At 43.4% G+C, this 15,088-nt stretch overlaps 1 protein-coding gene across 1 annotated transcript in view; it reads left to right on the top strand.

The window, feature by feature from the left end:
* Nucleotides 1-15,088, top strand: part of GET1 (guided entry of tail-anchored proteins factor 1) — a 37,231-nt gene that overhangs the window by 797 nt on the left and 21,346 nt on the right. The gene's annotated exons all lie outside the window — the stretch shown is intronic.

Raw genomic sequence — 15,088 nt, 5'->3', positions numbered from 1 at the left:
AAAAAAAAAAAAAAAAAAAAGAGCAGCAGCCCGTCATGGAGTTCAGTCATTCAAAGATTGAGGGATACTGCAAGGTCTTAAGCAAGGGAGTGATATGCTTTTGGACTTACCCCATAAAGATCTTTCTCCCATAAGAACTGAAGCTGCGCTAGGCCAGAGGTGACAACTTGATGGTCCACAGATTATTTATTTGGCCTAGTTTTTTTAAGTTGCCAACACAAACAAATGGAGCAACCAGAACTCAAATGAAAAATTATTTGGCAGTGTGTGTGTATATATATATATATATATATATATTTTTTTTTTTTTTAATTTTTATTTTTATTTTTATTTTGAGATGGAGCTTTGCTCTTGTTACCCAGGCTGGAATGCAATGGCACGATCTCGGCTCACCACAACCTCCGCCACCTGGGTTCAAGCAGTTCTCCCACCTCAGCCTCCCGAGTAGCTGGGACTACAGGCGTGCACCACCATGCCCAGCTAATTTTTGTATTTTTAGTAGAGACAGGGTTTCACCATGTTGACCAGGATGGTCTCTATCTGTTGACCTCGTGATCCTCCCGCCTCGGCCTCCCAAAGTGCTGGGATTACAGGCGTGAGCCACCGCGCCTGGCCTTATATATATATATTTAAAACAAACAGGGTCTCACTTTGTTGCCCAGGCTGGAATGCAGTGCTGTTTACAGGTATGATCCCACTACTGATCAGCATGGGAGTTTTGACCTGCTCCGTTTCTGACCTGGGCCGGTTCACCCTTCATAGGCAAACGTGTGGGTCTTTTGCTCCCTGGGAGGTCACTATAATGATGCTAATCACAGTGTAGACACCTGATCGGCCTAACACACTGCAGCCCAGAACTGGATTCAAGTTTGGGCTGCCTCAGTCTCCCAAGTAGTTGGGACTACAAGCATGTGTCACCATGCCCAGCTGGCAGTATCTTTTAAACCTAAACAGACACTTTCAGGACTCAGGAAAGATACACAACAAAAATGCTTAAATATTTCACCAGAAGACATGAAATAGAATATTTATAGGTGAACAATGTGTTATAAGCCCAAACAGAGAGCAACCTAAATGCCAATCAACAGAAGAATAGGTGAATAAATGGAAGACCATCAGCAATGAAAATGACCCATATGCAACTACATAAGACAGTACGATTAATTTCACTAGCATAATGTAGAGAGAAAGATGCCAGACCCAAAAGTGTATATATCATGCGATTCTGTTTATATAATGTACAGAAGCAGGCAAAACTAATCCAGTCTGTTAGAAGTCAGGATAGTGGTTCCTCGTTGGGGTTGAGGTGGGGAGCTAGTGACTGGCTGGGCTGGCTATTCTCTCTTTCTTGATCTGGATGTTGGTTGCACTGTGTTCACTTCATGAATACTAATTGAGCTGTGAACCTATGTATACATTTCTGGTTATATATAATCAATAAAGTATTTTTTCAACAAGTCAGAGTCAGAAATTTTCACATACAAATTTAACTCTTCAACTTCTCTTGGCATCCTTTGTGCCAAGACTGCACTTGACCTTGTATCCTGTAAAGAGGTGTTCTTTCTCCAGTTGCCAAGGTTCCAGACATGCTGATTTCACTCCCTTGTATTTCCTACCGGGCTTCTGGTGGAATTTTAGTTTGTGATGCCAACATAAAAGTGTGAGCAGTATATAGACACCATGTTTTGCATTTTCATTTATTTTTGTAAAATGGTTTCTGTGATTCAAAATTCCAAAGGTTCCATCCTGGGCAACAATGCAAGACCCCAGCTCTACAAAATTAATAAAAAAAAATTAGCTGGGTGTGGTGGCACACACCTATACTTCCAGCTACTCGAAATGCTGCAGTGGGAGGATCACTTGAGCCCAGGAAGTCAAGGCTGCAGTGAGCTATGATTGTACACTCCACTGCACTCCGGCCTGGGCGACAGAGTGAAACCCTGTCTTGAACAAAAATTCCAAAGTACCAAAAAGATTTCCAGAGAAGTCTCCCTTCTGCTTCTGTTCCCCATGGCTATCTACTTCTAAGAAGAAACCAATGTTGCCGCTTTTTATGTATCCCTCTTGAGATATTTTGTACAAGCAAATTAATGTGTATTTTCCTCCTCCTTAGTTTTTACACTGTTAGGTGCCCACGCATTTTCACTCAACAGTAGACATTGTTTTTTATCCGTCCTTTAAAAATTTTTCTTTCTTTTTATTACTGCATTGTATTCCACTGTATAGATGTAGCAAACATTTTTTTTAAATGGTGATAAAGTACATATAACATTTATCATCTCAACCATTTTCATTGTAATGAAAAAGAATGAAAATGAGTGAGGAAAGTTTATGAAACTTATGGGACATCATCAGTCCAGCCAGTATATGCATTATGGGAATCCAAGGAGGAGCACAGAAAGAAAGGGATGGAAAACTTACTTCAGGAAGTAATGACAGAAAAATTCCCAAATCTAGAGAGGAAAACAAACATCCATCCCCATGAAGCCTATAATACTCAAAATACTTGAGCATAATGAGGTTCTTGAGACATATTTGTCAAAAGTCAAACATAAAGAATCTCGGTCTGAGAGCAGTGGCTTATGCCAATAATCCCAGCACTTTTGGAGTCTGAGGTGGGTGGATCACTTGAGGCCAGGAGTTCAAGACCAGCATGGCCAAAAATGGTGAAATCCTGCCTCTACTAAAAGTACAAAAATTAGCTGGGTGTGGTGGTGCACATCTGGAATCACACCTACTCAGGAGGCTGAGGCTCGAGCATCACTTGAACCCAGGAGGCGAAGGTTGCAGTGAGCTGAAATTGTGCCACTGCACTCCAGCCTGGACAACAGAGTGACTTGAACAACCATTATAACCAATATATAGAGCAGACATATACAGAACATTTCATCTAACAGCAGCAGAGTATACATTCTTCTCAAATGCATGTGGAACATTTCCCAGGGTAGATCATAAACTTTTATAAAGGTTTAACAGATTTAAGAAGATTGAAATGATTATTATTTTTTGAGGTGGGCTCTCGCTCTGTTGCCGATGCTGGAGTGCAGTGGCACCATCTCAGCTCACTGCCACCTCTGCCTCCTGGGTTCAAGCGATTCGCCTTCTGAGTAGTTGGGATTACAGGCATGCACCACCAGGTCTTGCTAATTTTTGTATTTTTATTAGAGACAGGGTTTCACTGTGTTGGCCAGGCTGGTCTCCAACTCCTGACATCAAGTGATCTGCCCACTTTGGCCTCTCAAAGTACTGAGATTACAGGCATGAGCCACTGCACCCAGCCCAGAAGACTGAAATTATGTCAGACATCTTTTTTTCTCACTACAATACTATGAAACTAGAAATCAGGCCAGGCGTGGTGGCTCACGCCTGTAATCCAAGGACTTTGGAGGCCAAGGTGGGCGGATCACATGAGGTCGGGAGTTCAAGACCAGCATGACCAACATGGTAAAACCCTGTCTTAAAAAAAAAAAAAAAAAAAAAAAAAAAGGGACATTTATAGCAATAAATGCCTACATTAAGAAAAAAGAGATCTCAAACATCTTAATATTAACCTCAAGGAACTAGAAAAGGAAAAACAAAGCCTAAAGTTAGCAGAATGAAGGAAATAATAAAGATTAGAGCTGAAATAAATAAGAATACAATACAAAAGATCAATGATACTAATAGTTGAATTTTTATTTTTTTATTTTTTTATTTTTATTTATTTTTTTTTTTGAGACGGAGTTTCTCTCTTGTTACCCAGGCTGGAGTGCAATGGCGTGATCTCGGCTCACCGCAACCTCCGCCTCCTGGGTTCAGGCAATTCTCCTGCCTCAGCCTCCTGAGTCGCTGGGATTACAGGCGTGCGCCACCATGCCCAGCTAATTTTTTGTATTTTTAGTAGAGACGGGGTTTCACAGTGTTGACCAGGATGGTCTCGATCTCTTGACCTCGTGATCCACCCGCCTCGGCCTCCCACAGTGCTGGGATTACAGGCTTGAGCCACCGCGCCCGGCCTAATAGTTGAATTTTTAAAAAGATAGACAAGATTGGCAAACCTTTAGCTAGGCTAAGGATAAAAGAACACTCAAATGCATAAAATTATAAAAGGAAGAGACATTAAAGCAGATACCACAGAAATACAAAAGATCATAAGAGATTATTATGAATAATTACATGCCAATAATTTGCATAACCTAGAAGAAATGGACAGATTCATAGAAATGTACATCCTGCCAAGACTGAACCATAAAGAAAGAAAATTTAAACCGATCAATATGAGTAAGGAGATTGAATCAGTAATCAAAACCTCCCAATGAAGAAAAGCCCATGATCAGATTCTTCTCTGGTCAATTTTACCAGACATTTAATGAAGAATTAATGCCCATCCTCAAATTCTTCCAGAAAATTGAAACGCAAGGAACATTTCTAAACTCATTTTATGAGTCCGTCATTGCCTTAATACCAAAGCCAGCCACGGACACTATAAGAAAAGAACGTTACAGGACAATATCCCTGATAATTTAATTTAATAAATGCAGGTAGAATCTAGGCTGGTACAAAAGTAATTGTGGTTTCAAACTATGAATTTTAAATAATTATAACTAGGTTCAAACATATCTTTATTAATCAAAATAGGAACAATTACAATCAACAAATTTTTGCCAATGAGAAATGTTTGTTTATTCCTGTAGTGTAAACATCCATGCTTTGGGATTTGATGAACTCTCGGAAAGCATTTTCTGCATCTTTCTGTTTGTGGAAGTATTTTCCATGCAAAAAGTTGTTGAGATGCTTAAAGAAGTGGCAGTCATTTGGCTAGAGGTCAGGTGACTATGGAGGATGAGGCAAAACTTTGTAGCCCAATTCGTTCAGCTTTTGGAGAATTGGCCTACCATGTGCCATAGGGTGTTGTATTAGTCTGTTTTCACGCTGCTGGTAAAGACATACCCAAGACTGGGTAGAAAAAGAGGTTTAATTGGACTTACAGTTCTGCATGCGTGGGGAGTCCTCAGAATCGTGGTGGGAGGCAAAAGGCACTTCTTATTTTTATTTTATTTTATTTATTTTTAAGATAGCGTCTCGCTCTGTCACTCAGGCTGGAATGCAGTGGCATGACCTCAGTTCACCGCAACCTCCACCTCCTGGGTTCTGCTCCATTCTCCTCCCTCAGCCTCTGGGGTAGCTGGGATTACAGGAGCCTGCCACCGGGCCTGGCTCATTTTGTCTTTTTTTTTTTTTTTTTAGTAGACTCGGGTTTTGCCATGTTAGCCAGGCTGGTCTTGAACTCCTGGCCTCAAGTGATTTGCCTGTCTTGGCTTCCCAAAGTGTTAGCATTATAGGCATGAGCTACAGCACCTGGCCAACACCTTTTTAATCTAATTAGGAAGCAGGCAAACTCCGCCCCAATTTTAGATTATGCTGTACACGTGGACTTAGGGAAAAGACAGCTGTTCAAATACAGGTGTCAGGCGAAGCACCTCTATGTTTTGAAAGGCACAATAGTAACCACCAGACTAGAACCTGTGATACGAGCTGGTTGCCATCTCAGCAATGTAATGGGACCCTTTTTTTAGCAGACCAGATGTGGATGGGATGGCAACATAATTTGCCAAAAATGGATGCCTACTCTTCTCCTTGGGAATGGTTATGGGCTTGTGGAACTCATGGCTGGCTATACTTACCTTCTAACTGGACCAGAAGGTGTATGTGGGGTCATCCTTATCTCCCGGGATGTATCCTCACCAAACTGGACTCTCTCCCATCTCACTGGGAAATTGTAAAGGCTCGCTATAGGTGACAGAAATGAGCATCTTGGTAGTTATACCCGATGTCTGTATTGTCCTCACAGGCAGCTATCGTCGGTACCAAGTTACAAGCTAAAGCCTTAGCCAAGCACATAGCTGCAGCTTTCAATAATACATGCCATGCCCTTACCATCCTGAAGAAAATTCTCAGATTAGGCAGGTAGGCTTACAAAACCGTATGGCTTTGGACATTTTAACAGTGGCCCAAGGGGGAGCTTGTGCCTTGATCAAAACCAAATGTTGTGTGTATGTTCCAGACTATTCACATAACATTACTGAGGCTGGGAAAGCTTTAGACACTCATATCTCTGCCATTAATGTACTCTCAGTCTACCCTATATCAGCTTGGTTTCAGTAACTGCCCAGTTCTTGGAAAGCCTTTCTGTTTAGTTTACTTGGAATGAATTTACTTATTTTGTTTTGCTGTTGTGGAATATATTGTGGTTGTATTCTTCGTGTAGGAATGCAAGACAAGCTTACTTAAACTGGACACTTACTAAGCTTCCAGATATCGCCTTTTGTTGGAACTTGGAGTTACGAACAACCCTCATGATACCAAAGCTTTCTGGCTGAGCTCCTCTCTACTCTGAATGCAGGAGAACCAATAATTAGGCAGGAATATCATCACTCCTATTCAACCTGAAGGAGTTACAGAAGACAGATCTTTGTCCCTTTGCAAACTTTAGGATTAAGGGTCCTCTTGTAAAGGGAAGGGAGAAATATGTGAGAGGTGTTCGAACCAGAGAGACTCCATCTTGAGGGCAACAAAAAATGAGGCTGGGACTTGCTGGACTGCATTCCCGGTAAGTCAGGTATTCCTGGCCTCCAGATGTTACGGTTAAAGGAACAGATTGATAATGTTTACTAAAGTGACCCAGACTTAAGAGGGTCCTGATATCGCAATATCTTGAGAACAGAAGCATTCCTAATTTTGCTTTAAAAGATAATAATATCGATTCTTACACAACATAGTAATTAGGAAAATTAATCCTCTATCACAAACCCTTGTAGCAGAGCACATCTCCCCATGATCTTTTATTAATCCTATATATAAACAAGTATTGTACCTAGGTGGACACCTAGGTGGACACATTCCTTCTCTGATAACTTCCTTCCTTCCTTCCCTTCTCTTTTTTGAGACAGGGTCTCGCTCTATTTGCTGGAGTGCGGTGACGTGATCATGGCTCACTGTAGCCTCTGGGCTCAAACAATTCTCTTAGCCTCCTGAGGAGCTGGATTACAGGTGCATATTTCAATGTCTGGCTAGTTTTTAAATTTTTTTTTTGAAACAAGGCCTCACTATGTTCCCCATCCTGGGCTCAAGCCATCACCCTGCCTCAGCCTCCCATGGACAAGTTTTTTTTTTTTTTTAGAGTGAGTCTCACTGTCGCCCAGGCTGTGGTGTAATGGCCCGATCTTGGCTCACTGCAACCTCTGCCTCCCAAGTTCAAGCAATTCTCCCGCCTCAGCCTCCTGAGTAGCTGGGACTACAGGCACACACCACCACACCTGGCTAATTTTTGTATTTTTAGTAGAGGTGGGGTTTCACCATATTGGTCAAACTGTCTCAAACTCCTGACCTCAGGTGATCTACACATCTTGGACTTCCAAAGGTCTGGGATTACAGGTGTGAGCCACCATGCCCAGCCAACAACTAATTTTTGTCAAGGACACCATGAATACTCAATGGGCACAGGGTGATGGGGGAGGATTACTTGAGTTCAGGACTTTGAGAAAACCAGCCTGGGCAACATAGTGAGACACCTATCTCTTTAAAAAAGTATTGTATACTAAAAATTTGCTAAGAGAGTAGATCTTTTTTTTTTTTTTTTTTTTTTTTTTTTTTTTTTTTGAGACGAAGTTTCACTCATGTTACCCAGGCTGGAGTGCAATGGCGCGATCTCGGCTCACCGCAACCTCCGCCTCCTGGGTTCAGGCAATTCTCCTGCCTCAGCCTCCTGAGTAGTTGGGATTACAGGCACGCACCACCATGCCCAGCTAATTTTTTGTATTTTTAGTAGAGACGGGGTTTCACCACGTTGACCAGGATGGTCTCGATCTCTTGACCTCGTGATCCACCCGCCTCGGCCTCCCAAAGTGCTGGGATTACAGGCTTGAGCCACCGCGCCCGGCAGAGAGTAGATCTTAATGTGTTAAGAATTTCTGCCACAAAAATAGCAGCAATCATAATAAAGGAGGTGCAGTGAAACTGCAAGGGGATGAGTATTGTTTATGGCCGTAATGGTGGTAATGGTTTCACAAGTGTATATTTTACTTATCCCTAATCTCATCCAGATGTTTACATTCAATATGTACAGTTTTTATATGTCAATCATACCTAAATAAAGTGGTTTGAATAAAAGAAATGATAGAGTGCGGTGGCTCGTGCCTATAATCCTAGCACTTTGGGAAGCCAAGGCAGGAGGATTGCTTGAGCCCAAGAGTCCAGCCCAGCCTGAGCAACATAGGGAGAGGTGCATGCCTGTAATCACAGCTACTCTTGGCAGCTGAGTCTGGAGAATCATTTGAACCTGAATGGCGGAGGCTGCAGTGAGCTGAGATTGTGTCACTGCACTCCAGCCTGGGCGACATAGAGAGATCCTTTCCCCCGCAAAAAAAGAGTCAAGCTGACTGTCCTCGTAAGACTTGTGCTGTAGCATGAGAAGACAACAATAAATAAGTAAACAGGATACTTTGACATAGTTGTAAGTGCCTTGAAGGAAGAAAACACAGTGTTTATCCTGAGGGGTTGAGATTTAGGGTCGGGTTGCCTTGAGACAGAGGAGATCAGGGGGACATATTGAAGTCATTTAGGCAATGAATGACTAGGATATTGGTGGTAGGGATGGATCAGTGGTGGTGGTGGGGAACTGGGGATTTATTTTGGTGGGGACTGACAGGACTCTTCGGTGCATCTGATGTGAAACAGAGGACAGAGACTTTTGGCCGTGAGCAATAGCAACCCAAATTGGCATCAAAAACAGAAAGGAGATCATCTCCAACAATAGAAGATGGATGGGGGATTCATATTAGGCTCGCCCTGGGCCATGGATTCGGCAGCTTAATGGGTTATCACAATCCCAGGTTCTTTTTTTTTTTTCACTTTGAGATGAAGTTTCACTCTTGTTGCCCAGGCTGGAGTACAGAGGCACAATCTTGGCTCAGTGCATCTTCTGCCTCATGGGTTCAAGCAGTTCTCCTGCCTCAGCCTCCCAAGTAGCTGGGATTACAGGCAGCCACCACTACACCTGGCTAATTTTTGTATTTTCAGTAGAGGCAGGGTTTCACCATGTTGGCCAGGCTGGTCTCGAACTCCTGACCTCAGATGATCCACCCACCTCGGCCTCCCAAAGTGCTGGGATTACAGGCGTGAGCCACCACAGCTGGCCCCAGTTTCTTTTTTTTCCTCTTTTGTTGTGCCTCTTTCTGAGTGGGCTTCTTTCTCTGTCTGAAGTTGAAATTCCAGATGTCATATCCAGATTACAGCGTCTAGACAAAAAATGTCTCTTGTCGAGTGTCAGTCGATTGGCTTTTCTTACTGCTTAGAATTTGGTCACAGTCAGGGGGACTAGGATACCCTTTTGACCAAATCAGGCCCACCCCTGGAGTTGGACCAGGAATGGACACAGTGGACACCTGAACAAGATGTAGGCTCTGTCAGCAAGGACAAGGAGAAGAGACGATGTGGCCTGGCACTCCACAGTACTCACCAGGCCATGTGGATGGGGGGCCATTTGCCTTGCTAGGGATGCAGAGAGTTTGAGAGGAAGGTGGTGGGTTTGTTGTTGATGCACTAAGTTTTGGGAAACATCCGGGTCCAGCAGGCAGTTGCATCTACAGGCCTGGAGCACAGGAGGAAGGAAACATTTGAAAGAAAAGAAAAGAAATGTTTCGGTGAGAGCTGAAACCTCAGGCATGTGGATGGATCAAATAGGGAACGTGAAGTGCCTGTAGTGTTGGCAACTAGGGATGTCACCCACTGTCCTGATGAAGCAGTTTCAGTGAGTGGCAGGGCAGAAACCAAGCTGACGGTAGAGAGTGGAAGGGAAGGGAAGGAATGGAAAGACCTCCAGATCCTACGCTGCTGTGCTGGACCACACTGCTTCCCAGGAAGCCTGGGGTCTGAGCCGGTTTGTCCACGTGATGAAGATGGAAGATAAATGGGGGTAGGTGCGACCCAAGCCTGTGAGCCACGAAGAAGGTATGAAAAGAGGTGATGGTCAGAACATGTGAATGCTTAGGGCTCACCACTCTATTGGATATCCAGGCTGCTGCATAAGGATGAGGAACAAGGGACACAAATGAGAGCAAAAATACAGGGCTTGACACAGCTTGTCTGTCATCACTATGATGGATGAGCTGACTAGTGACACCTAAACACAAATACAGACATAGAGCATATGTTTCTAGCCTGCTTACAAACTTTATAGATACATGACTGTGTAATTAATCGTCGTTAGATACACGATGACTGAAATTTCTGTTATTACATGAATCCCTGCAGCAGTCCACAGTCCACAGTACTGATTTTTTTTTTTTTTTTTTTTTTGAGATGGAGTTTTGCTCTTGCTTCCCAGGCTGGAGTGCAATGGCTCGATCTCAGCTCACCTCAACCTCCGCCTCCCAGGTTCAAGCAATTCTCCTGCCTTAGCCTCCTGGGTAGCTGGGATTACAGGCTCCCACCATCACACCTGGCTAATTTTATATTTTTAGTAGAGAGGGGATTTCTCCATGTTGGTCAGGTTGGTCTCAAACTCCTAGCCTCAGGTGACCTGCCTGCCTCGTTCTTCCAAAGTGCTGGGATTACAGGTGTGAGCCACTGTGCCCGGCCCTGAGTGTTATTTTAAAAAGAACACTGTGGGGGGTGGCAAAACAACAACAACAACACTAAGCCAGTCATAAATTGGTCACATTATTCTCTCCTGCTCACAAATGAAGCCTGGTTTCCAAATATGGAAAGGAAAGGCCCCTTGCTTCTCTCCCATATGGCTCAGCTTTTGCAGCTTTAGAGAAGAATCACTCCCTCTAAGGGGCAGCCATTTAATATTCAAGACATGAACAGAAAAAAAAAAAAAAAAAAAAAAAAGAAAGAAAAGAAAAAAAAAACCCAAACCTACTCTGTATTAAGGGGCACTTGTTCTGCCTGACTCCTGAAATCACGTAAACAAGTTACAGCTTTCCCTGACTCACATGAGCTATAAAAGCAGAGGCAGCGGTATAGCCATGTTTATCTTCCACGGTCTGAGGGACGCTCCATTCATAAGCCTGCAGGAGGAAGCTGCCTTAAGTTTGGTTAGATGTTACCCACATCTGTGGTTTGGAGTGTTGGCCAGGATAATAACTAAAAGCAGAAAAAAAAAGTTGTCTAAATGCTACTTTTACATTTTTCTTTTTTCTTTCTTTTTTTTTTTTTTTGAGACAGGTTCTTAACTCTATCACTCAGCTTGAAATGCTGTGGTCCGATCATAGTAATTTCAAACTCCTGGGCTCAAGAGATCTTCCTGCCTTGGCTTCCCAAAGCACTGGGATTACAGGCATGAGCTCCCTCCCCCAGCCAAGGTATTTATTATCACACGATTTTGCATTATCTTCCTGTTGCTTGTATTGATCATATTTGCATGCTGCAAAATGCTTTTTCCGTGGCACTATCCCATGTGATCAGCTTACCACCCAGAACCATAAATTTACGTTTGCTCTAAAAAGGACTTCCTGTTTATCAAAATGTGCCTGGTATGTTGCCTGGACTAGCGAAGTTATTCCTTCCATTAATAGCTCTAAATGCAATGAGACATCTTAGACTTGTCGGTTAGTCTATTTTACTTGTGTGCTTATTTTGAATATTTTCAAGATGTTTGGTGAAACTTAATTTGGAACATTACAGGGCTCTCTCATCTCTGAGCCAACTCATAAAGAAAAGAGGAGAACTGTCTCTTCAGTGTATCTCATGGGGCTGTAGGGGAGGCAAGGAGATCAGAAGTTGGGAACACAGACCTATTAATCAGTCTAGCGTATTTTTCCATGGGAGTGAAATGAAAAGAATGAAGCATATGAAATCCCTTATTAACCCTTGCATGATCAGTCTCCACATTAGATCAGGCCCTTCTGTATTTAATAGCATCCCATACTACTTTTTTGTTTTGTTTTTCAGATGGAGTCTTGCTCTGCCGCCCAGGCTGGAGCACAGTCGTGCAGTCTTGGCTCACTGCAACCTCTGCCTCCTGGGTTCAAGCAATTTTCCTGCCTCAGCCTCTTGAGTACTGAGATTACAGGCACATACCACCATGCCTGGCGAAGTTTTATATTTTTAGTAGACACAGGGTTTCACCATGTTGGCCAGGCTGGTCTTGAAATCCCAACTTCAGGTGATCCACCCACCTCAGCCTCCCAAAGTGCTGGGATTACAGGCGTGAGCTGCTGCGCCTGGCCTACTTTTTAAAAAAAGTCTTAGATAGCCGGACGCGGTGGCTCACGCCTGTAATCCCAGCACTTTGGGAGGCTGAGGTGGGTGGATCACTAGGTCAAGAGATCGAGACCATCCTGGTTAACATGGTGAAACCCCGTCTCTACTAAAAATACAAAAATTAGCTGGGCATGGTGGTGCGTGCCTGTAATCCCAGCTACTCAGGAGGCTGAGGCAGGAGAATTGCCTGAACCCAGGAGGCGGAGGTTGCGGTGAGCCGAGATCGCGCCATTGCACTCCAGCCTGGGTAACAAGGGCAAAACTCCGTCTCAAAAAAAAAAAAAAAAAAAAAAGAAGTCTTAGATAATGCACATACCCCATTTTTAAATTTTATATATATCCTTCCTGTATTTTATATTATTTACGAACACTAATGTGCATCTGTAACACTACCATCCAATTTGGAGCTAGGATTTGGAGAGTTACCGAGATGAACTTATGTGTCCCTTCAAAATGCTTTGCATGCTTATAATTATTCACAGTACTTACAGTTGTTTGTTTCATTAAGCCATAAGAGAACAAGGTCTGGGATATTTGGTTTATCATCATATTTTAACCTGCAATGAGTGAAGTTATCTGATACCTAAAAGGCTTTAATATCTTTTAAAAACTATCTTTTTTAAAGAAAAATGTAATTCTTGTAAAAACACATATCATAACATTTACCATCTTAATGATTTTTAATTGTACAGTTCAGTAGTATTAAGTACATTAATATTATGGTGCAACCGATCTTCAAAACTCTGTACCCATTAAACAACTTCCCATGTCCACACCCCCAGTTCCTGGTAACCACTATTCTACTTTCTGCTTCTCAGTTTAACTACTTTAGATACCTCATACAAGTGGAATCGTACAACATTTTGTTTTTTTGTGACTGGTTTCTTTCACTTAGCATAATGTCGCCAGCATTCATCCATGTTGTCAGAATTTCCTTCCTTTTTTTTTTCTGAGGTGGGGTCTCTGTTGCCCAGGCTCACTGCAACTCCCACCTCCCGGGTTCAGTGGCATGATCATCACTTACTGCAAGCTCCATCTCCTGGGCTCAAGTAATCCTCCCATTTCATTCAGCCTTCAGAGTAGCTGGGACTACAGGTGTGTGCCACCATGCCCACTAATTAAAAAAAAATTTTTTTTTTTGAGATGGAATCTCACTCTGTAGCCCAGGCTGGAGTGCAGTGATATGATCTTGGCTCACTGCAACCTCCGTCTCCTGGGTCCTGGTTCAAGCAATTCTCTTGCCTCAGCCTCTCGAGTAGCTGGGATTACAGGCATGTGCCACAATGCCCAGCAAATTTTTGGTTTTCTAGTAGAGACGGGGTTTCACCATGTTGGCCACGCTGGTCTCAAACTCTTGACCTCTTGATCTGCCTGCCTTGGCCTCCCAAAGTGCTGGGATTACAGGTGTGAGCCACCGTGCCCGGCCAACCCTGAATCTTATACTGGAGGAGAAAAATGCTATAAAGGATATTATGCAGTTAGTTGACAAAATTGGAACATCAATAGCAGATTAAAGTCTTGTATTAATGTTAACATTACAGAAGTTGATAAATTATGTAAGAGGCCAGGTGCAGTGACTCATGCCTGTAATCCCAGCACTTTGGGAGGCGGAGGTGGTTAGATCACCTGAGGTCAGGAGTTCGAGACCAGCCTGGCCAACATGGTGTAACCTTGTCTCTACTAAAAATACAAAAATTAGCCAGGCATGGCGGCGCACACCTGTAATCCCAGCTACTTGGAGGCTGAGGCAGGAGAATTGCTTGAACCTGGGCGGCAGGGGTTGCAGTGAGCCGAGACCGCACAACTGCACTCCAGCTTGAGTAACAGAGCAAGACCCTAACTCCAAAGAAAAAGAAATGTGAGAGCACATTCTCAGTGAGAGAGAGAGAAAGAGAGAGAGAGAGGGAGAAAAAGAATGAGAGAGAGAGAGAGAGAAAGTCCCCAAAGAAGCTTGGTGAACCCAGCTCTTCCCTTCCAGGCAGAATGTACCAAGATTGCAACATCCTGAGATAAAGAGGAACAACCCAGGCTCTGTCCTCATTTCTCCTAGAACAGATGTCCTGTAACACTTGTGATCAGTAAGTCAAGTCCTGGTCAGAGTATAAAACCCAGAGTGAAGTGGTGGAGTGCTTTCTGAGTCCCTTGGCTGCAGTGTGAAGTGGAGCTCGTGCAGATGAGGCTCCCTCTGTCCTGAGCACCCTTCTTGAGGCTTGGGGACCAGTTCACCTTGGATCCTAGGCTTCTGTTGGGTTTTGCAGCCTATGTGGGGGTAGTAAAGTTGCTTTGCCTGACTTGTGCAAGCGTGCTGTCTCACTGGACTTATGCTCGGGCAGCTGGGTTTGTGCAAAATCTCCTAGCAAATGCAGGAATCTTAGGAGAAATTAATGAGGTGCTTAGAGTCCTCCCTTGGGATTGGTAATCGGTGCATGATGTTTCTCTCTCAGGGACTGACACTGGTGTACAGTATTCTGCCTAACAGAGGAGAGAAAGAACATGAAAGAGTAAATGAAGTAAAATGAACTGGGTTAATCTAAATTAAGGGTATGGATTTTATTTTTGATTTTATTTTTAGAGACAAGGTCTTGCTATGTTTCCTGGGTTGGTTGGCCTTGAACTCCTGGCCTCAAGTGATCCTCTCACCTTAGCCTCCCAAAGTGCTAAGATTATAGGCGTGAGCCACCAGCTCTGCTAACATTGAATGTTCTTGACACCATTTTTAGTTTTTGTAACATTTCTTTCTTTCTTTCCGTTTTGAGACAGAGTCTTGCTCTGTCACCCAGGATGGAGTGCTGGTGCAATCACAACTCACTGAAGCCTTGAGCTCCTGGGCTCAAGCAATCCT

Source organism: Sapajus apella, unplaced genomic scaffold (genome assembly GCF_009761245.1).
Source record: "Sapajus apella isolate SASKATOON/1434 unplaced genomic scaffold, GSC_monkey_1.0 scaffold8, whole genome shotgun sequence".
Classification (NCBI taxonomy): domain Eukaryota; kingdom Metazoa; phylum Chordata; class Mammalia; order Primates; family Cebidae; genus Sapajus; species Sapajus apella.
This window is presented reverse-complemented; position numbering and strand designations above follow the sequence as displayed.